This window comes from Macrobrachium rosenbergii, chromosome 27, assembly GCF_040412425.1.
Source record: "Macrobrachium rosenbergii isolate ZJJX-2024 chromosome 27, ASM4041242v1, whole genome shotgun sequence".
Taxonomy (NCBI): Eukaryota; Metazoa; Arthropoda; class Malacostraca; order Decapoda; family Palaemonidae; genus Macrobrachium; species Macrobrachium rosenbergii.
In genome coordinates, this window is record NC_089767.1 from 28214509 (window position 1) to 28240155 (window position 25647).

The window sequence follows — 25647 nt, forward strand, 5'->3', positions numbered from 1 at the left end:
TATATATATATATATATATATATATATATATATATATATATATATATATATATATGACAGGAGGACAATACAGACAATACCATACATTGAATTGTCGTACACACTAGAAAGTTTATTTTACTCTCTTTTTCACAAATAACTGGTAATTTGAGAGTTGCGCGATTGGAAAGTATGTACTTTTTATAGTTTTAGGTCTCTGGACAATACGGACATAGATATCATACACTGAATACTCGTACACACTAGAAGCTTTATTTATCTTACTCTCTTTCCCTCAAACAACTGCTAACTTGAGAGTGGCATGATCTTAAGTTATTTGCTTTAGTTTTATGTCTCTGTCTTTTAACACCTGCACTAATTATTTATATTGAAAAAGGCCTAGCTGCTGAATTATACTATATATTCAATAAGGCTTGTCTATTATTTTATTTTCTATGCTTAAAGAGGTCTGTTTTGCTGTATTTTCTATATTCAAAACGCCATTTTTTAAATGAAGTATCAAGTCGAATTTTTACTGTTTTCTAGTTGCTGCGTTGGGGTCTGGCACACTCCATCCTTTATTGGTCTTCCGAAACGATTCCTTCCCGTCAGTCTGAGCGCGCACGAGAAAGCACAGCAACATTCACGTATAAATAACCGGAAAGAGAGTGACTAAAATTAAAACGAGTGTACCTTCCATGCAGGTCGGCGACGACATAGCTCTCAAATAGACAGCGGCTTGTGAAAAAAGAGTGTGTGATAAAAAAATGCTGTTTTAAATAATGATCATCCCAAAAGGATATTATGGCAATTATATACAATGATTTCGGTATCTGTACATCTTAAATTTTATGCATATTTGCTGAATATATGCTCAGATAAAATGCTAATATTCCTGTGGAAATCCATTGAGTTTACTCCTCAAAATGGAGGAAGAAAAAAGAACTATGAAAAATATTATTTTTATAAATATGTCCCTTGCAGTGTATTCATATTTCATAAGGCACGTTGCTCGATAGATGGCACCTATCCACATTCTGTACGTACCAGAGAAAAGCGTTGTCTTTGACAACGACATTTTAAATGCGTCTTCCAGAGAATACCAGAGAAAAAAAGTAAGGGGACTGGAGTCATTTGGACGTACGCAGCAGAGTGTAAAGTTTTGTGCAAGAAAAAGAAAGAACAATAATTAATGGAAAATACAGCGTAGGAGAGGAAGGGCACAATAATACTTGGCTCGCCGCCAACCTCAGAGCAACGAAGGCTCCCCCGTAATTACCTAATGATAAGACTAATTACTTGCTAGGTAGAGGGGCAAATTGGCTAAACTGCGTTACGGGAGTAGTTTTGCCGTAAAAATCACGGGAGTGTAATTAATTCCAGGGCGGCTAATAGATAGATACTTGCCAGGGAGAGATTAACTGAATTATGAGGCTAATAAGAATTTCGAAGAAGCGACCTTGCTGGAGTTAATGCATCTCGTTGCCTGTATAAACATGTGTATGTATATACACACATATAATAGGTGAAAGGATGTATGGACATATATTTTTCATGGCTGGATGGATGATATTCGTTTACATAAATGAACTGATCTTGCAAAGGCATATCAACGTATTATATATTATATGGCAGAAATCACGAAAAAAAATGTCTTGTTGTAAGTAATAATAATAATAATAATAATAATAATAATAATAATAATAATGTGAGTAATAAAAATCGTTAACACTATGATACCGTTCAGGTGTTCGAAAACTAGTAAAAACAAAGTTGTAGATTTTATTATAATTGTTTTTCAATAATAATAATAATAATAATAATAATAAATAATAATAATAATAATAATATAAAAAATACTATAATAATAACAATAATAAAACTCGGAAAACAAACGTAGATAATAACTGAATCTTAATAATAATAATAATAATAATAATAATAATAATAATAATAATAATAACAATAATCCAACATGCACAAACGCGCACAGTCCAAACATATAAAACATATAAGACCCATTCCGAGTGCATATTGCTGTAATGCAGTGGGTAATTAACAGACACAGGAAACAGTAAAAGGGAAATATGGATTCCATAACTCAGGATTTAAAGGGACGATGAAGTTTCCAGCCGAGGGTAAAGGAACCTACGTGTTGGAAATGCGTACAGCGCCTTTAGTAGATAGTAATATTGATAATAATATTTAACAAAAAATTACAAACTTTATAAAACTGTACCTTAGTTTAAGACAGCAAGAGGAGTATTTGGCAGAGTCAGAATGAAAATTGTGGTAAATTTACTCCACATGTCTCTGAATATATGAAATTAAAGAAAGAAAGTAATCAGTTACTTTCAGTAATTTGTAGCTCTGTCAAGATGAAAATGATGTTAGATTAGTATACAAGTTTCAGACATTTCAGCTTCTGAAAATATGAGCTTAAAGAAAGAAAGTAATGAGTTACTGTCAGGAATTTGTAGCCTAATGAAAGTAAAATTGATGAGAGATCACCACACAAGTTTCAGCATTTTATTCCCTGATGAGGTGAGGTTAGAAAATGGAAGTAATTAGCATCTCTCAGTAATTCTAACATAAGGCTAACTCAGAAAAAAAACTTCTCTTCAGCAGGCTGACTTACGGTAGACTTTTTGAAACCTTCTGAACTAATGCTACCCAAATTTATTTTTACAAATTAGCTCGCAGGTGAGAAAGCAGCCCTACAGAAAACTAATGAATAAATGGCATTCTTAATACCCCAGTGAGTTGTTGAGAATGTTCATTTAAAAATCGCCAGTAGCTAAATAAAACTAAACTACCATTTGGTATATTTAAAAACAGACTCCTCCTGTAAACTCATTTTCCATTTAAAGCAGCTCCCATGCTAGATTCCCATCTTGGTGAGCTTAGTACTATCACGACAGCCAAAAAAGGACGCCTGGGGACGCCTTACCCCATACTATGATTATCTCTAACCCATCGATTATCTTAATAACTGTCAATTACAAGGGTCAAAGTTCGAGAAAGTGAAAAGGGCGAAGTTGTGTGAAGAGTATAAAGATTAAGAAGAAAATAGGGGGCGGGGGCGAGTTGCGTATGGAAGAGATCGGGAAAGTTTACCGTAGAGAGAGAGAGAGAGAGAGAGAGAGAGAGAGAGAGAGAGAGAGAGAGAGAGAGAGAGAGAGGCTGCATCCTTATTTAATTGATATACATCATGTATCTTTTTATGACAGTTCTCTTTCATTTTCATCGAAAAACACTATTTCCCATGACTTTTTATCTATTTATTTCAAATAATTTTGTTTTCTTATTTACCTATATAAGACTCATTATGAATAAATGAATGAGATTGCATCCTTATTTAATTGATATACATCATGTATTTTTTATGATAGCTCTCTTTCATTTTCATCGAAAAAACACTGTTTCCCATGACTTTTTATTCATTTATTTCAAATAATTTTGTTTTCTTATTTACCTATATAAGACTCATTATGAGTAAATGAATAAGAGAGAGAGAGAGAGAGAGAGAGAGAGAGAGAGAGAGAGAGAGAGAGCGAGAACCTCGAAGGTAAGACTTCAAGTACGATCTCAACGGAGACCATTACCTTAATATTATCCGCACGAGAAGAAGAAGAAGAATGGAGTAACAAGGCGCAAGTTCCATTATATTTCCACGAACGTCTTCCGGGTTCAGGATAAAAAGAAATTCCACGCGGAAATATTTCTTTCTCTTTTTCTTCCCATTTCTTTCTTGGGATGCTCAGATGTAAAATGCATTGCAGGTTAGCCAGGAGTCACAAAAACAATTTCCTGAACCGGGAACTGAAGGGAATTAGCAGTGAATTGCGTTTAAAATCCTTTAAACAAAACACGGTAATATGAAGGACTTGTTTACATCAAGTAGTTGAACACTGCCTGTTTTTCACAACATTACATTTGGTAACTGACTACAGTATAATAAACATTATACATTAACGTCTTACTTTTTGAAGTTAGTTTTAACTTTACAAAAACGTGAATTTTTCACAACCTGACCTTTACTATAAAACAATTATTAACGAAATAGAGTCACATGGTGGCTTAACATGAACCTTAGGTTCAGATAAGGCTACACTATCGAATAAATCTTCACAATTTCGTCCGTCTTGAACACTGTTATAATATATATGTCAAAACAAATTTACCTGGTTATGTAAACACTGTACGCAGCTATAAGAGAGAGAGAGAGAGAGAGAGAGAGAGAGAGAGAGAGAGAGAGAGAGAGAGAGAGAATGAATAAATGATTAGAAGAGCTAAGAATAATTCTACAAGGGAAACACAGTGGTAAAAGCTTGAAGCAAGAGTTCAAAGGTATTAAACACAACGCTGCATTCTGATTTAACTGATACAAAGTCATGTATTTCTTTTATGATCTTTATCTTTCATTTTCATAGGAAAATACTACGTTTGCCCATTCGTCTACTCGGAATATCGAAAAAATTTGGTTTGCATATTGAGTTTCCCATGAGTCTGTATTTATTTTAAACATTCTTTTTTTCCCATTTACCTATGTAAGACTCATTATGAGTAAATGAATTATTTTATAACTTAGAGGAACATGTGTTCGAAAGTCTTTGTTTATTTTACACACTAGTATATTTACCATATAGTTGTGGATTTTTATTACACAATAATAATAATAATAATAATAATAATAATAATGATAATAATAATAATACTAATAATAATAATAATAATAATAATAATAATAATAAATATTTGAGATTATGCGGATTTGAATGCAAAATTCTGCACTTCAACTACACTAACATCAGAATAGAAAGGATATCATGATGATGATGATGATTTTTCGATTAATTTATATTTCTTTCTTTTTTTTAAGTATTGATATTTTCGTGGCAATAAAGCTTTCAAGAAAATTTCATATAATCTGCTGCGAGTAAGAACCATTGTGGCCTGGTACCGCAATATTTTCATGTTTTCCCCTGAAGACACTTAGAATCCTTCCGTCTCCAGCTCATGGGAGGACAAGAGAAATGCCAATCGCGCATGCGTATAGCGCCATAGCTCAGAAGGTGCACTGACTCTTGAAGCCGTCAGAGACAGCATGTGAGCAAAGAAGACGAAGAGTATGGTTAAAATGGACTGGATGACGAAGCAGATCGACTAAAAGAGATTTTCCAGTGGGAAAAGTACATCAGGAGAGTGGCAGATAAGTGGCAAATAACTTCAATCTACAATTGTTTACTGATGAAAATATGGACTACTTCGTAGAGCAGTATGGAGTCGAGGTTTCTGCTTTCTGCGATTGTGGATTTATTCAGCAGCTCTACAGTTGTATTGCCACTTACGGACGTAAGTTCTTCGTTCGAAATAAGGAAGGAAATAAACAAGAAGAGAGGAAGACAGTGGCGTGGAGGAAATGAAGAATTTATACGAAATAAAAGGTAGAGAACTTGAGATTTTTCTAAGCTGGTTGAGAGGAGATTTTGGATGCCCAAAATTACCACTTGGAGCAGTTCTTCGTTCGAAATAAGAGAGAAAAGGATTAAAGAAAAGAGAGAACATCGGCATGGAGGTAAACTGAAGAATGTTGACGAAGAAAAAAGTAAAGAACAAGAGGTGTTAGAAGCTGCTTGAAAGATTTTGGATTCACAGAATTACTTTTTGGTCAAGCAAGGTACAACCGAAGGGATGATCAATATCGTCAGTAAGACGGAATCCCATAAGATTATAGAAAACGACTCGTTAAAGAAAAGAAACTACTTATGTGTCAGAAAGAGAACTCTAAGTAATGGTTAATGCGATACTAATTTGATCTAAAACCCTCGGGATTTTCATTGAAGACATTTTCCAATCCTTCAGTCTCAGGCTCCTGAAAGGACGAGAGAAATGCCATTCGCGCATGCGCCGAACTCCAAGTCTTCAGGAACAATGTCTCATATGCTCCAAATCGTCTAAAGCCTTCAGAAAGAGCAAGTGTCATATTTGAAAAGCAGGGTAAGAGAAAGCAAACAGTATGGTGAAAGGGCTTGGATATCAATGCAGATCGTTTGAAAGGAGAAGATAAAAGAGCTAAAACAGAACTTCCTGAAGAAAACTGCACCACGACAATGGAATTGCAAATTTAGAAGAGGACGAGAAAACAAGAAGAAGATGGATGGATGGAGTCCGAAAGCTGCCTATGCAAGCCCTCCTCTAAGGACAAGGGTGAGGCCGAAAGCCCCCAAGGCTCGCCAGTGTCCTGAGGGCAGCCTTGAAGGGATGGGTCCGACCCAGAGGCTGCTTCCTTGGAGGAAGGCAGGTATCCTGCCAGGCTGAGGAAGCGGGCCTGGAGAGGGCCAAAGTACTTCAAGGATAAGGCCCAAAAGCCCCCAAGGCTCACCAGTCTCTTGAGGGTAACCTTGAAGGGAAGAGTCCGACCCAGAGGCTGCTTCCTCGGAGGAAGGCAGGTATCCTGCCAGGCTGAGGAAGCGGGCCTGGAGAGGGCTCATGTACTTCAAGGATACGGCCCAAAAGCCCCCAAGGCTCACCAGTCTCTTGAGGGTAACCTTGAAGGAAAGGGTCCGACCCAGAGGCTGCTTCCTCGGAGGAAGGCAGGTATCCTGCCAGGCTGAGGAAGCGGGCCTGGAGAGGGCTCAAAAACTTCAGGGATGAGGCCCAAAAACCCCCAAGGCTCACCAGTCTCTTGAGGGCAGCCTTGAAGGGAAGGGTCCGACCCAGAGGCTGCTTCCTCGGAGGAAGGCAGGTATCCTGCCAGGCTTAGGAAGCGGGCCTGGAGAGGGCCCAAGAACTTCAAGGATGAGGCCCAAAAGCCCCAAAGGCTCACCAGTCTCTTGAGGGCAGCCTTGAAGGGAAGGGTCCGACCCAGGGGCTGCTTCCTCGGAGGAAGGCGGGTATCCTGCCAGGCTGAGGAAGCGGGCCTGGAAAGGGCCCAAGATCTTCAGGGATGAGACTAAAAAGCCCCTAAGGTTCACCAGTCTCTTTAAGGCATCCTTGAAGGGAAGGGTCCGACCCAGAGGCTGCTTCCTCGGAGGAAAGCAGGTATCCTGCCAGGCTGAGGAAGCGGGCCTGGAAAGGGCCCAAGAACTTCAGGGATGAGGCCCAAAAGCCCTGAAGGGTCGCCAGTCTCTTGAGGGCAGCCTTGAAGGAAAGGGTCCGACCCAGGGGCTGCTTCCTCGGAGGAAGGCAGGTATCCTGCCAGGCTGAGGAAGCGGGCCTGGAGAGGGCCCAAAAACTTCAGGGATGAGACTCAAAAGCCCCCAAGGCTCACCAGTCTCTTGAGAGCAGCCTTGAAGGGAAGGGTCCAACCCAGAGGCTGCTTCCTCGGAGGAAGGCAGGTATCCTGCCAGGCTGAGGAAGCGGGCCTGGAAAGGGCCCAAGAACTTCAGGGATGAGGCCCAAAAGCCCTGAAAGGGTCGCCAGTCTCTTGAGGGCAGCCTTGAAGGAAAGGGTCCGACCCAGGGGCTGCTTCCTCAGAGGAAGGCAGGTATCCTGCCAGGCTGAGGAAGCGGGCCTGGAGAGGGCCCAAAAACTTCAGGGATGAGACTCAAAAGCCCCCAAGGATCACCAGTCTCTTGAGGGCAGCCTTGAAGTGAAGGGTCCGACCCAGAGGCTGCTTCCTCGGAGGAAGGCAGGTATCCTGCCAGGCTGAGGAAGCGGACCTGGAAAGGGCCCAAGAACTTCAGGGATGTGGCCCAAAAGCCCCCAATGGTCGCCAGTCTCTTGAGGGTAACCTTGAAGGGAAGGGTCCGACCCAGAAGCTGTACCTTGGAGGAAGGCAGGTATCCTGCCAGACTGAGGAAGCGGGCCTGGAGAGGGCCCAAGAACTTCAGGGGTGAGACTCAAAAGCCCCTAAAACTCACCAGTCTCTTGAGGGCAGCCTTGAAGGTAAGGGTGCGACCCAGAAGCTGCTTCCTTGGAGGAAGGCAGGTATCCTGCCAGGCTGAGGAAGAGGGGCTGGAAAGGGCCCAAGAACTTCAAGGATGAGGCCCAAAAGCCCCGAAGAGTCGCCAGTCTCTTGAGGGCAGCCTTGAAGGGAAGGGTCCGACCCAGAGGCTGCTTCCTCGGAGGTAGGCAGGTATCCTGCCAGGCTGAGGAAGAGGGCCTGGAGAGGGCCCAAAAACTTCAGGGATGAGACTCAAAAGCCCCAAGGCTCACCAGTCTCTTGAGGGCAGCCTTGAAGGGAAGGTACCGACCCAGAGGCTGCTTCCTCGGAGGAAGGCAGGTATCCTGCCAGCCTGAGTAAGAGGGCCTGGAAAGGGCCCAAGAACTTCAGGGATGAGGCCCAAAAGCCCCCAAGGCTCGCCAGTCTCTTGAGGGCAGCCTTGAAGAGAAGGGTCCGACCCAGAGGCTGCTTCCTCGGAGGAAGGCAGGTATCCTGCCAGGCTGAGGAAGCGGGCCTGGAGAGGGCCCAAGAACTTCAAGGATGAGGCCCAAGAGCCCTCAAGTCTCAACAGCCTCTTGAGGGCAGCCTTGAAGGGAAGGTCAAACCCAGAGGCTGCTTCCTCGGAGGAAAGCAGGTATCTTACCATGCTGCGGAAGCGGACCTGGAGAGGGCCCAAGAACTTCAAGGGTGAGGCCCAAAAGCTCCACAGGCTCACCAGTCTCTTGGGGGCAGCCTTGAAGGGAAGGGTCCGACCCAGAGGCTGTTTCCTCGGAGAAAGGCAGGTATCCTGCCAGGCTGGGGAAGTGGGCCTGGAGAGGGCCCGACAACTTCAAGGATGAGGCCCAAGAGCCCTCAAGTCTCACCAGTCTCTTGAGGGCAGCCTTGAAGGGAAGGGTCCGACCCAGAGGCTGCTTCCTTGAAGGAAGACAGGTATACTGCCAGGCTTGGAAGCGGGCCTGGAGAGGGCACCAAGGGTGAGGGCAAAGGCTCCTTAGGGAGGCCAGTTCTTTGAGGGTACCCTTGAAGGGAGTGTTCTCTCCAGAAGAGGTAGGCAGGATTCCCTGGAAAATCTAATAAAAAAAAAATCATTGCAGCTTGATTTCCTATTAATCGAATGCTCCTTATTATTCTATTTCCGTTTTCCAGAGATTAAAATATTTTATGTATTTTTGGACTGTACTCTGCATCACTTAGTTTGAATCAAGATTGTCCCATGCCAAGAATTCGTTCAGGGGAAAGTGTATGTCTTATTGTTGCCATCAGTCTCTGTGTAGCACTTTGCGCTGGTTCAGTACCCCAACCTTGGGAACTTCAGAAATCGTTTTCCCCCAGAGTTCATTGATGAAGAGGGTAATTATCTTCTTTCCTGGGATCTCTGGGAGGATATGTTGGCGTTCGTGGAGGGAGCTGGTTTTCTTGAAAATTTATAACGTATCGTCAATTTATTTTCACCATTTTATCAGTTTCTTAGAAATTTTGTTTTTTATTTCCTTGATGCCACTTTATTTATTGCAACGCTGATTTGTATGAGGCCAATGAGACACCCGAAGAGAAGTCTTTAAGACGAAGGACCTAGTTCAGGACGGCAGCCACGTTTAAATAGGGAGTCCTTCAACTGCCCTCCTGCCCCGAGCTGAGCACGTGCCTCTCTAGTAAGTATATATATATATATATATATATATATATATATATATATATATATATATATATATATATATATATATATATATATATATATATATATATATATATATATATATATATATATATATATATATATATATATATATATATATATATATATATATATATATATATATATATATATATATATATATATATATATGATGAAAGGTGAGCGAAAAAGTCATGTCTAATTAGGAAAGAGGTAAAAATTGTCGCTTAATCTCGCTTTCACCCTTTCACCCTTTTCCCTCTCCTCTCTCTCTCTCTCTCTCTCTCTCTCTCTCTCTCTCTCTCTCACACAAACAATAAGGAAGCACCGTACCCCAACAACAGCGAACCCTTATCCCCAAACGAGGAGAACAATTTGTAACTGATACGCGAACCCCATAAACTTAGTGGCGCGTCCCTCCCAGTCATAAGGAAATCGAGAGTCATCCGTAGATCCGAGGGGAAGTATTAAAGCAGCGCCGGGCGATGGAGATGAAATGAGGCGGCCGACCTAAGGAGGAAGCAAAGATCGGGCCTGTTGAGAAATCATTACAGGGGGAGAAGGCTGCCGTTGACGACCGCGACAGTCTGGGCCGTTATAAGGCGATGAAAACAAATTATATTTTCTGGTTTCGACGTAATTTTCGACGTAATTGTTAAAATAGTGTTTTGTTTGAGTTGTCGAATAAGAGGTCTTATGGATCATTCATTGTTTTATTTAACAAAACTGAAAGAAAATTATCTGCTTAGTGACAAGTGAGGCTCAGTTATCATCTAGGGATGTTAAAATGCGTGAAATAGCAGGCTGCATAAGAGCCTTTAATGGAGCAACTGATATTACTTCCAGAAATAAACCAGAGTAACAGCATTAATAATGATAATTACAATGGTAAAAAGGCGAAGACGACAAATTATATTTTCTTGTTTCGACCTAATTGTTAAAATAGTGTTTTGTTTGAGTTATCGAATAACAGGACTTCTGGATCATTCACTGTTTCGTTTAATAAAACTCAAAGTAAATTGTCTGCCTGGAGGAAATTAAAGCCCATTTTTCATCTAGGAATTTAAAAAGTTGAGTACAACTATGTTTTATAATTTCGACGTAATTGTTAAAATAGGTTTTTGTTTGAATTGTATAAAAGGTCTTATGGATCATTAATAGTTTCACAAAATAAAACTGGAAGAAAATTATCTACTTAATGAAAATTAAAGCCCACTTATCACATAGGAATTTTATAATGCGCAAACTAGCAGGGAGGATAAAAGTCTTCAATATAATTACTGATATTACCTCCAGAAAGAAACCACAGCACCGGCATTAATAAAGATGATAACTATGATAATATTATAAAGAGGCTTCAAGAACAATCCTGATAAATCAGCAATCATCTCTGTTTTGCCAGTGACCATTCTAAGATATATTTATGCTATCTTCAGTTTTAGGCAGACAGTATTTGAAGATGTGTATACAAATTGTATCTCTTTTTCCAATTGTACATCTAATAGATTTCTTCCCCCCTCCCCTAAGTAATTACCTTATTTTCTTATTGGATTCGAAATAATAATAATAATAATAATAATAATAATAATAATAATAATAATAATGTATTGTACCTGATATACATCATATCCCGTTCTCGATCTAGAGGAAAAAGACCTAAATAATAATAATAATAATAATAATAATAATAATAATAATAATAATAATAATAATAATAATAATAAAACTGCATCGTGTCGACTCATATCATTAAAACAGCAGCAATACTAATAATATAAGTATATATAAAAAACATAACCATATACCTTCATGCACAACATTTCAATAACTGAAAAAAAAACACATCCTCTTTAATACAGCTGAAATACAGTAATTGAACTCCGCCCATCGATAAAAGTCTGAATAAAATGAAACGAATTTCCTTCTGTGTTCAAGACCTAAATAATAAAATTCCACTCTCATAAAAATCGCAACTCCAACTCATGCAAATCTGACTGGTTTGGCTGTTAACATTATCAAAGCAAAACGGCATGGCTGTACTAATAATATAAGTATATATTTGCAAACCAAACAGTTGCACAACATTTCATAAAACTGAAAAAACAATCCTCTTTAAAAGTTAAATACAGTAATTGTGTTTGCTCCAGATAAAAGTATCAATAAAATTAGACAATTCCACTTTGTGTTCATAAAATTCCACTGATAAAAATCTAGCTCCAACGGATGTTAACTGGTTTGTTGATAACATTATCAAATAAAATAATATGGCTGTCTGGCAGTTCGTTGATATTTGCAAACGAAACAGTTGCTTTTAGATTAAAATGGTCAGAGTCCGATGAACAGTTAATGAAACAACTGGATTATATCGATTTTACTTTTATCTAATTAGATAATCCAAACCGATAATAATTATGGGATATTATTATTATTATTATTATTATTAATTTTGTTGATAATTATTATTATTATTATTAATATTAATTACACTACTGTCATTTTAATTAAGATATTTATAGTCCGATAAAGGGTCGCCAACATTATGATGATGATCGATTTTACTGATAATGATGATGATGATGAAATTATTATTATTAATTATTATTATTATTATTATTATTATTATTATTATTATTATTATTATTACACTACTGTGGCTTTTAATTCTCGATATTTATAGCCTCGTTAAAGGGTCGCCTTGTTTCATTATGATGATGATGATGATGATGATGATGATGATGATGATGATTTATTATTATTATTATTATTATTATTATTATTATTATTATTATTATTATTATTATCATCTTGTGACCCATTACATCCTATCCGAAAGCGAATACAACACATTTACCACTTCACCGCCGTGATACAAATTAGGTCGTCCACTGTCACTGCTTTGCAATAAAAACTGTCATTAAAATGAAGTGCTGATTTCGCTATGGTCATTTTTACACGCTCAAGCAAACTTTATTCCCGATTTTCGGGGCCACGACTTCGCCCACGGGACGCTGCATTAAAATTTTGAATTTATCCACCAGCTTATATCCGCGAATGCAACCATGCAATGTCTTTGACTTTTGTTTTTGTTTTGAAATGTGAATTGTTGTTGCGTGAGGGTATACTCCTGAATGTTTATGAATGCAACACTGTTCCCTGATTTTTCATATGGAAGATTTTATTCAGCCAGTAATGTAACGAGATAAACTAGAAACGGTGCTGTGAATCTGCTGTTTAGTCACATTTCTTCTATGTTTATTTTATCAAGATTTATTGTTTGTTGATTTATTTATTGTTCTATTTATATTTTATCAAGATTTGTTGTTTATTGATTTATTTATTGTTCTATCTTTATTTGATAAAGATTTTTTGTTTATTGAGTTATTTATTGATCTATCTTTATTTTATCAAGATTTATTGTTTATTGATTTATTTATCGTTCTATTTTTATTTTATTATGATGCGAACGATTATTTTGACACTCTTCTTGCAATGTATTGAAGATGCAACTGAAAAAATCAACATTCCTAACATTTACAACAGTAATACCCTCGTATTTATAATGAGGTCAATACAGCCATGGGAGCAAAGCATAAAATGCGACAATGTTTCTAAACTCATTATATCTGACCTAACTTATCCTTTAACGAAGACGGCAAAATGAAAATGGTTTTCCACCAAAAAAACAATATATAAGCTTTTTTTTTATGACGGAAGGTAATCGTAACCTAAAAGCAAGAAGAAAATAATTTCATACGTTGCCAAGAGATGAACTGAAACAGGAAGTAATCTAAGATGCATGAGTAAAATAATGTTTCCTGAAAGGAGACGAACCTCAAAATGCTTTCGACTGCTGAAAAGAGGCGGAGGAGATATTTCGAAGAGGAGATCATGAGAGGAAAAATTAAACCAAATTCACTGACGAGGCAAATATTCTGCGGCGCTTTGCGAAGAGATGAAAGGAAGAAGAAAGGCGACTTGAATAGCCATATTTCTGAACAATGATGGGACCTGTTAAAAAGGAAAAACTTTTTCGACCTGTGTGAAACGAGTGTCTTACAAAATCAAAGGAAAAACACTTAATACTCTATAACTCTCTTTCCGCATCTGAGGGAATCTACATTTATATCAAGGGAATTAAACTAAAAGGATAAGAAAGGACTACAGCCAAAGAAACTAATAAAACATAAAGAGTCCTATGAGCAGAGAAAATGTCTTTTATAGAACCGTTTCGAAATGTTTTTAAGATCGCATGTTATTGATGAAGAAAACGCAACTCGAGATTAGCTTTGAACAGCAGGTTGGATTAAATGCAGAGCAAGAATCATCAGTAAGAGAGAGAGAGAGAGAGAGAGAGAGAGAGAGAGAGAGAGAGAGAGAGAGAGAGAGAGAGAGAGAGAGAGAGAGAGAGAGAGAGAGATACACGTCTCTAGAAGTAAGGAAGAGGAGTAATAATAATAATAATAATAATAATAATAATAATAATAATAATAATAATAATAATAATAATATTAATAATAATAATAATAAAAGGTGATCCCATGCAACCTATTTATTATAGGTGTTCTTAAAAAAGTTAGCTTAATTTAAGTTGTTTGAAAATCTGAGATTTTTGAAAAATTTTATTAATCATTCTATGAAAGCGGAACACGAAGCAGCTGGGTAGACCAATGTTTATTTTGAGTAGAATTAAATATATCGTATTAGGATCCTATCCTTAATAAGTAAATTCCATGTTTTATAAAAAAAAAAAAATTTTCTAACATTATAGCTTACAGTTTAGAATTACATACTATCATTCAAAGAGGAAAGTGAAAGAGGTGTCGATTTCAATCATAATATTTCGAAGGATCCTGATGAAAAAAGGGTGAATGGAAAAATATGAGAAAACAATCTTTAGTTAGATAAGATTAATACTTTCAAAATAGAAAAGGATTTTTTCTGTCTGAAAGTGTTAGTTAGTATACTTCTGAGAGACATGGTGGTTAAGACTAAACGAAAACACGGACCTATCATGATATATATGCCGTCATTCGGATAAATATAATGTTGTTCTGACACATCGTAAATTGAAATTAGATCGGTGTTCGTCAGTTTTCAAAACTACCAATTGAAAACATTAGTGGAGAACGTTATTTTCCAGGGCTGGCTAGCTACTGAACCTAAGAAGGTGTGGAAATATGTAGAACAAATATATTGGCCGTAAGTTCTCAATTTAATGTTTTCTTTTAAAAAGATTGGTGGTAACATTTCACGTTTTTTTTAAAGGTCCCATCCTTTTTAAGAAGAAAGGGACATATACGTTCTTCTACCACGCACACATCCACAGACTTACACACACAAACACACACACAATATATATATATATATATATATATATATATATATATATATATATATATATATATATATATATATATATGTAAGTGTGTGTGTGTTTATATATATGTATGTGTCCGGTACATATCTGTGTGTATGTGTGTGTGTGTGTGAGTATGTATGTGTCCGGTAGTGTGTAGAGAGAGAGAGAGAGAGAGAGAGAGAGAGAGAGAGAGAGAGAGAGAGAGAGAGAGCAAGACCATGGCTTCGCCAACACAAACAGAAGCAGGAACAATAGATTTCGGTATGGTGGGAATTAATGGAACAGTATCGAGGCAGCGCCAAGAGATGTTTATGGGTTGTTGTGCATCAAAGGAAGGATCCGTTTGCACCACAAATACGGAATAATCGGAGGAAGTCGGCCATTGGTGTTGTCATTATCTGAAATTAACGAGGAAATAATGTTTCCCTGACCATATTTTTGACTTGCAATGTGTTGCCACAAATCCTTCCGCGGGTGAAGCAGATCTTTCTCTCTCTCTCTCTCTCTCTCTCTCTCTCTCTCCATTAGCACTGCCATGGCTTGAAAAAAAAAAAAACGAATAGACGCAGGTATTGTGCAAGAGAATATATGCAGATATATCCGTATATTACTTTATCTTTCTTGTGGAAAGAAAAATATGCTGTCTTTACGAAGGGAAATCAACGAGTAGGATAATCGAGATTTCTGTTTATTACAGCCAATAATATTTTGCTATAAAAGTAGCGCTGTACTTGCTATTTACTTTTTAATTTTCTGTAAAATAAAACATATTGCGCCGGCTTTGTCTGTCCGTCCGCTCTTGGATCTTATGAACTACTAAGGCTAGAGGGCTGCAAATTAGTATGTTAATCATTCACCCTCCAATCATCAAACATACCAAATTGCAGCTCTCTATCCTCAGTAGTTTTTATTTTATTTAAGGTTAAAATTAGCCATAATCATACTTCTGGCAGCGTTGTAGGTACCAACAACATGGTCCACCACCGGACAGAAAACTCGATTGCGCAGAAGAAACTTCGGCGCATTTTTTACTTGTTTCAACTGATGACAAACCTACCTAGAATGATGACAGTAAATCACAGAAAATGAAACATAACATAAGTTACATAATCTGATCGATGTTGAATCAACCAAACTTCACCCTTATTCCCCATTGCATAAGAGCCTTCAAGATTTGAAGCTTCTAATCGAAGTATAACCAATGCCGTTAAACACTGGTACGTTCTGGTGGTCATGGCAACTTTGGGATTCCCTTTGGTTTCCATGGCACCGCTTTTCGTTGTCCTTGGTTGCCATGTCACATTTTCGTAACTTAGGCATCCAGTCTAAATGTAGCGAACAAACAGGTAAGTAGCTCTCGGAAATGTTATAGCCAAGGTCTAGATAGGTTACAACAATGTATTTCCTACTCGTAAGGAAAGTTGAGTTTTTTCGAAAGAAATATATTTGTCATATTTCAAATGGAAGGATGAGAATTATATACTAATTCAGATATACTAGCCTGCATAAATGCTATTAGAAATAAGACTTACAACACCATAAATATGATTCAGTCTAAGAACTGGCAATTACGGCTACCACAAAACAGGACAATAGCTCTCAGAGATTTTGTTTTCAATGGATTCCTGCGGATGGCATATTATACCTTTGTTAAATATAGAATACTCATTGGATTCGAGGATTCGAAAATTGGGAAGAATTTCCAGATTTAAGAATGAGACAAACATGAGTATATCCTAAATTCTTAGGCGCTTTGCCAATAATGAAATTAATTATGATCGATATGTTATAGAGATTTTTGGAATAGTTCAGGAACCACAAAAAGAATTCAGGTATTGCACTTGACGTCTTTACAAATGTAAATCCATCCATTCCCAGCATTTAAAAAAAAGAAAATCATGTTTACACATTTTAATCAAGAAGCAATTTGTAAACAAGAATACAATCCCCAACCCCCTCAAAATTTGAAGTTGACAATAAACCTGCCGTATTCTTCATTTCACAGTCCACTGGCCTCAGTAGTTTTTATTTTATTTAAGGTCAAAGTTATCCATGATCGTGCATCTGGCACCGCAATTGGTGCCAACAAACATGCCACCACCGGGCCGTGGCTGAGAGTTTCGTGAGCCGTGGCTAAGAGTTTCATACTGCATTATAAGCTGCACAGAAAACTCGATTGCGCCGAAGGAACCTGGGTTCTTTTTTTACTTGTTTTATTTCTTTATGGTTTTCAGACCGATGAACAGAAATGACTATACGAGCTCATGGCAAATGATGCAGAGTAAAATATCTAAAAGGCTCCATGATGACATGATGAAACGGCTATAATCTAGAATGTGAGAAATTAATTCTGTCTGACTGGAACAAGCTGCACAAAAAAATTATTTTCACGCCATCAAGGCATACCAGTTCCAGTGAAACTCATTTGCGAATGATTGACAGACATAAAAATGACTTTATGATTTTATTAAAGGCTAAGGCAATAAAGAAGTTAACTGAGTTTTTAGTTTTCTACTGTGTGTCCGTCCGCACTTTTTCTGTCCCTAATCAAGGCCACCAAAAATAGACCTGTCTTTCAGTGGTCCCGGTATAATGCTGTATGAACCATGGCCCATGAAACTTTAACCATGGCCCGGTGGTGGCCTGTCCTATATCATTGCCAGATGTACGATTATGGCTAACTTTAACCTTAAATAAAATAAAATTACTGAGACTTCAGATCTCAAAAACTGCTGAGGTTAGAGGGCTGCAAATTGGTATGTTGATCAGCCACCCTCCAATCATCAAAGATTCCAAATTGCAGCCCTTTAGCCTCAGTAGTTTTAATTTATTTAAGGTTAAAGTTAACCAAGATCGTGCGTCCGGCACGGCAATAGGTGCCAACAACACAGGCCACAACCGGGCCATGGCTGAATGTTTCATGGGCCGAGGCTGAGAGTTTCATGGACCGCGGCTGAGAGTTTCATACAGCATTATAAGCTGCACAGGAAACTCGATTACGCCGAAGAAGCTTAGGCTCATTTTTTACTTATTTTAATTCTTTACAGTTCTGATTCTTCCGTTTGAAAGTTATCCTCTCAGAAGAATGATTTTCTCTATAAAAATATTACCAAACATTTTAAAATTCATAATCATATTAAACCTTCTCAACCAGTGCAACAATAGGACGACCCAAAAATGACTTTCCATGCTTTATTGTTCGTAAATGTAAGGCGCTTCCGCGGCACTCAAGTTCCAAGTTAATAAAAATTTTCTTTCATTAAAACATCTTTTACAATTTCATTTCGACGACGATAACAATGCAGACTTCATTTCCTGCTTCCTGAAGGGAAGGGGAAGGCTGGTTTCTACACATAAACCTCTTCCCTTTTGATTAAATAGACTCAGAATGAAGGTGGAGAAATAAATAATATATAGTGCAGTTTCCAGACCCTGAGAAAAAATTACCATGAGACGTCTGTCATTTGAAATGCCACCATGAGCTGAGATTAAAAAATGCTGTTGTCTAGCCACCCCTACCTGAGGCTTCAAGGCCCGTCTCTTAATTTAATGGTAAAAATTTATATTTTTGGGGGAAATTTCTCAGTGAAGAGAAAATGAATTTGTTCGGAATCAAGGAAGTTTGTGACGCAACAAATTGTGACCTTCAGTAGATGTCGGTTCCTCATTTCTTGTGTTGATGAACATGTGATCATGTATTTCTCATGTGTTGACATCTTGGAAAGACTAAAAAGTGAAACTCTTCTTTACTACACTTCTCTATCCACTTTATTATTATCTTCTCTTATTTTTTCATTTCAAAACAAAAGGATAACGTGGACAATTCAGTTTACTAATATATATATATATATATATATATATATATATATATATATATATATATATATATATATATATATGATTTTTATATATCATATATATATATATATACAATCAGTTTATAATATCACCGTGATTCATATACAATCAGTAATAATATATTTTCATATAATTACGCTCTACCTCGAAATAATATTTTAGTTGATAATAAGTTCGTCGTCCCGAACCAGCGAAGGACAAGAACTTGACTAAGTGGACGCATTTAACCCGTGCTCGAACCAGCGAAGGACAAGAACTCAGGACTACAGTGGACGCATTTAACCCACGCTGCGTCCACTGTAGTCCTGAGTTCTTGTCCTTCGCTGGTTCGAGCCCACGGGACGACGAACTTATTATCAACTAAAAATTCCTTCGGTAACATATATATGAAAATATATTATTTCGAGGTAGAGCGAATTGATATTAAAGGACGTTTGAAGCTTACTTGAATATAATATATATATATATATATATATATATATATATATATATATATATATATATATATATATATATATGTATATATATATATATATATATATATATATATATATATATATATATGTATATATATATATATGTATACTTATAAAATATGTTAGGGTTATGTACACCTACAAACGGAAGGAAAGAAAAATATGAGGAAATCCTTGATATTGAAGGTCACAATTGCTTGCGTCAAAAGCATCCTTCAGTAAGAAATCATTTTCTCTGGTTTTTGCGAAATTTCTCTAAAAAAAAATATATATATATCTTGAATTCATGAGGTTTGACTTAACGCCTCAGGTCAGGGTGACAAGATACATGCATTTTTGTAATCTTATTTCAAGACAACTTAAATGGCAAACGTCTCTCGGGAACGTTATTCACGCGGTCTGGATTAGCTTATATATATATATATATATATATATATATATATATATATATATATATATATATATATATATATATATATATATATATATATATATATATATATATATATATATATATATATATATACATATATATATATATATATATATATATATATATATATATATATACATATATATATATATATATATCTATAAGTATATATAATATATATATATATATATATATATATATATATATATATATATATATATATATATATATATATATATATATATATATATATATATACACACATACACACACATGTATTATATATAATTTATATATATATATATATATATATATATATATATATATATATATATATATACGATTATAATAATTTTAGCACGAGATTCGTTTACAACACAATACCAAAGAGTATTGAAGGCCGCTCCTACCTTGACGCCAATCAGTGGGGGATCTGTAGTCTTAAAGGGTTGTGCATGTTTGTCAGCTGTCTCTGTCGCATGTATATTTGTGACTTCTAATACTATGTATCACTCCTTCGTCAATGGTTTGGAAACGAAGTCGAAACCGGTCAGGACCCCGTCTCTTTATTTTTCACCTGTGGTAATGTGATATATATACATATGCATATATATATATATATATATATATATATATATATATATATATATATATATATATATATATATATATATACGTACTGTATATATGTAAACAGTGTTTGGTTGATTTTATGTCTGCGTATGTGTTTGTTTGTGTGTTGTGTGTGATTGTTCATAAGCGGAGGAAAGTCCAGTCAACTGATTTTTCCACCCTCTTCTTTCGCTTTGTAATAAAAAAAAAATACTGTAAGATAATGCTAAAATAGTCAGAGGAGTGTATGAAAGAAGCCTCTCTCGCTTTGCTCTTTCCAGAATGTCAACACATAAGAAATGATACATTATAATATGATCATTAAAAAAATCAAGAAATGAGATGATGGATATTGAAGGTCGTGATTCCTTGCGTAACAAAACTTCCATCATTACGAATGAATTCGTTTTCTCTGCTTGTTGCAAAATTTCTCTCGAAAAAAACAAAAAATGCTTTTACCCTTAACTTATGAAATGGGACTTCACGCTTCGGTAAGGGGGACTAACTGAATTTTTTCAATCTCATGACACCTCAAATGACAGCCGTCTCATGGCCACGTTTTCTCACCGTCTGAACCTACTACTCACCTCAACACCTTCATCCGAAGTCCATATATTCAAGGAGATGGTTATGTTTAGAAACCCTCCTTCTCCCGCTGCAAGAAGCAGGAAATGAAATCTGCTTTGTTACCGTCTTCGAAATGAAAAAAAAAAAAAAAAAAAAGGTTTTAGTGAAGAAAAATTTCATTAACTTTAAATTTGAATTCGCCGAGAGAACCTCAAGTCCACAAGTAATATAATATAAGAAGTCATTTTTGCATCATCCTATTGTATTAGTGCAGACGGTTTGTTATGATTGTGTTTTTTAAACAATTTCATTATATTTTTTTTAAATAGAAAAAAAACGTTTAGAATGGATAACTTTAAAAAATGAAGAAAAAAGAAAATATTGAAAAAATCAAGTAATTTAACCTTTTTATTTACTGCTCGAGAGCAAAAAGAGAAACTTGTATTGGCTGTTTGATATGAAATAGGTGGAGTCGAAGGTGGGTATTTTTAGTCTGTTACCTTGCCAGCTTCCAACTCTGCTTATAGAGATCATATTTGATGCATTTCTTTTCTTTTCATTTTTTCTTTAAATCTTCAGATAAAAACCCTTGTGGATAGGGTCAACAGACTGGAAACCCAAGAGGGGCCAAAAGTTGATAAGCCTGCAGAGAGAGATAAGTTATAGGAAAGGGTGTTAAATAATTATATATGGGGGGATAAATAATTAATTAAACAGTTACACCTGAAATTCAGGAGACGTCACCAGAGGGCAGGAATGAATTTGTTCCTCGCTTAAATGTTTGGAGATCAAAGGATTCCACAACTGCACTAGGCAAACTATTCCACATTATAATAGTAGCCGAGATAAAACCCCTAGCAGACTTTCCTGAAAATAAAGATGGTCCTTTTTATATCCTCAGAAATTGAAATAAAACAAAAGCATGGAAAGATATATGGATGAATTTTGATGATTACTTTTGACGTTAAATAAAATATGAAATATAGAAATATTACATATCAGAATCGTCAACAATAATTTATAAGAAGTCACAGAAATTTATATATTGAGAAGAGAGTGGATAATGAAATTAATAAAAACAACAATTATTGAAATGTTATTAATATTAACTAGCAAACTATATAGGTATTTATAATCAAATGCAAATAAGTTCAATCTACCGACTGAGAAATCTCCTCACAGCAATGCAGCAAGCAGAGAGAGAGAGAGAGAGAGAGAGAGAGAGAGAGAGAGAGAGAGAGAGACCCCGTTTCATTAAGAAACAAAGGAATAATGAGCAATCTTTTTATGAGCAACATAACGAACCCTCCGGCAAAGGTGAGCAAGGAAGCACGAGACTAGGATTTATAATCCCTAAGATATTAATCCCAGAGTGATTTGGAAGGGAGATATAAATACGAATGTGAAATTTACAAAGGGTAAAATTTTGAGTTTCTTCGAGGTCCATTTAACATTTGACGTGTCTAATTTTTGCCTTCCCACAAAAAAAAAAAAAAAAAAAAATATATATATATATATATATATATATATATATATATATATATATATATATATATATATATACACACACATATATATATATATTATATGTATATATGTACATATATATATACATATATATATATATATGCATATATATGAATATGAATATATATATATATATATATATATATATATATATATATATATATATATATATATATATATGTATATATATACATATATATATATATATATATATATATATATATATATATATATATATATATATATATATATATAGATAGATGTGTGTGTGTGTGTACATACGTACATACAGGAACATAAGTCGTAACACAGAAAAGGTATGACAGGTCTTCCCTTTCTCTCGTTACCGAGGGAGAAAACATCCAGAGCATCACTTAGCTAATGAAGGAGATTCCATCTTTGAGGTCCTTTGGGAAATCTGGGTAATGTTGCCTTGATCACAAGTCGAAAATTGGATATTTCTCCATCATCAGATTTACTCCAAATTTGTTGGATGGTCTTTATGGATCTGACTTCTTATTACTTATAATAACTTAAAAATTAGACTGTCGTGAAAGATTCCGTGTTTTTTTTTTTAGGAGTGATGTGTAAAATTAGTCTCATAACTATGAGCGATGGAAATAGTACTCCAATTATATTTGGTTAGCTGGACTGTTATTAGTTATTTTTACCTTCATTTTTGTGTATTGTCATTTTCCTTTTTTATACAGCATTTTATTCTTCGGTTGACCTAAAGGTACAATAGACCTTTTTTCTGGCCTCAAAGCACGTCATATGATTTTAGGTTTTATAATTTGTTGCACGTCATATATGATTTTAGGTTTTATAATTTGTTGCTAATATAATTGATATATATATATATATGATTATGTATCTTTTACTATATATATATATATATATATATATATATATATATATATATATATATATATATATATATATATATGTATATGTATATGTATATATATATATATATATATATATATATATATATATATATATATATATATATATATATATAGCTGCTACTCTTTAAATTTATGCCATAAGGAGTTGCGTAATTATTTCTGGAATTAATTCTAATATTATTGGTTTCCTTTCCACTTAATTAAAGAGATCCAACTTCGATGCTTTCATGTGACTAAAAGTAAAGAAACAAACACGAAGAAATATTTTGGAGTTGAAATGTTTGTTAATGAAGAAACATGAAGTGAATCATTCCCCACACCATTTTCCTTTATTAGTCGTAAAGTCATTTGTAAAGCACTGTCACTTTATTATTTTTTAAATGAAGTTACTTGGCTACTGGAAGTGTGACCGTAAAGCTGCCTGCATATCACATCTTTAGTTTAATATTGAGAACTGAAATTGTGCGCACCCACTTGAATATTATTCAAACGTTGTTCTTGCCTCTTAACTTAACATAGGACTCATAATGACAGCAGATATTAGCAACAGTTGGTAGGGTGGAAATTGAGTCCCAGTTTTATGCTCTTTGCATTTGTAATTCCCTCATTTACTTGCAGTGCCGGCGACAGAAGTAGCTGAGGTTCCTGTGAGATTTGCTTAATTAAATTTTGCAGCCGGAAGGAAAAGCATTATAAAAAAAATTGGTAAAACAAATCCTCAGGTACGGGGGGAAGGCGGGCGAGGGGCGGCAGTTGCCATTTTAATCCACAGTTCCACGACATCTGTAACTGACTGATACAATGCATTTAGCAATGTTTTCTTTTTACGGTTTCTTTGTATGGTACGGCATTTAATGATACGTTAAGACAATCCACTGAATTGAAACAGTCAATATTTTTTAGAAACTATTCTTCTGGAGTGCACTTTACACAAAGGATATTTTGGTGTGAATAAATGTAATCGATGCACAACGGTACGTATTGAAGTACTCTGTAGCACGAGAAACGAGCATTACTTGTATTTTACAGCGACCTAATCGTTTTCCGATTTCAAAATGTGGGATAATAATACAATCTTTTACATATTTTCCCTTAGCTGAGTACATCACAAAAGCTGTTGGACAAAAATATACCGACAAAAGGAACTACCAATGTTTGATGAAAGATTGCAAAACCTTGATACTAACAGCAGATCCCGAGGGAGTAATATCCCAAGGTAATAATTCTGGGGGAAATTCAGTTGCTAGTGGCAAGTTGCTGTTCAGTTGGCAAGTTTCAGTTTATGGCAGGACATCAACGAGGAACCTTTTATGAAGAATTTATTGAAGGTTATTAGAAAACATTGTTAAGTCCTTGATGATGTGGGAAGAGAGGATCTGATAAAGAAAAAGATAATATATATATATAAATATATAATATATATATATATATATATATATATATATATATATATATATATATATATATATATATATATATGTGTGTGTGTGTGTGTGTGTGTGTGTGTGTGTGTGTGTAGTGTGTGTATTTTGTATGTTTCGATACTTGTCAGATGTACTGAACTATAATTCTGAACAATTCGAAGAGAACTGTTAAAACTCTAAAAAGTAAGTGTCTTTCATCTCAAAACACATACAAAAAATTACAACTCTAAACAAGAGGGGGAAACCTAAATTCTATGATAAACATAAAACCACATTTCCTCTTGTTTTCGTAAACACAGACTCCTAATGAAAGAATAATAGAATAAATTTAGTAAATAAAGAGAGAAGCCAAAAGAAAATACAGTAGAATGAACCATCCCACGCTAAAGCCGACATATGCATTTCGCATTTCACATAGAGAGAGAGAGAGAGAGAGAGAGAGAGAGAGAGAGAGAGAGAGAGAGAGAGAGAGAGAGAGAGAGAGCGGTAATGAATCAGGGCATCAACGCAATTAGTGCATACAATAACAGAACCTAAGACCGCCAGGTGGCTATTCTCAGCCAAACATCCTCCCAAGATTACTGCCATAAGCTGACGCGAGGTAATATGCATTTGCAAGCATTACTAATGCTCTCTTGCAAGCGCCTTGCTCGTGTTGATCCCGCAGGAAACAAAGAGAATGAATGAATTCGAGGTCTTGCGCGTAATTAGACGCAGGCAAACTGAATAGAGGGCCGGTTGGTGTTGCATTGGTGTTTGCGTGCTCGTGTGCATGTACAAGGGTGTAAAAACAGGTATATTGATGAAGGAAATGAGCATATGAATTGAAAAATGGAATAAAGCTTATGTATGTATGTATGTATGTATGTATGTATGTATGTATGTATGTATGTATATATATATACATATATATATATATATATATATATATATATATATAT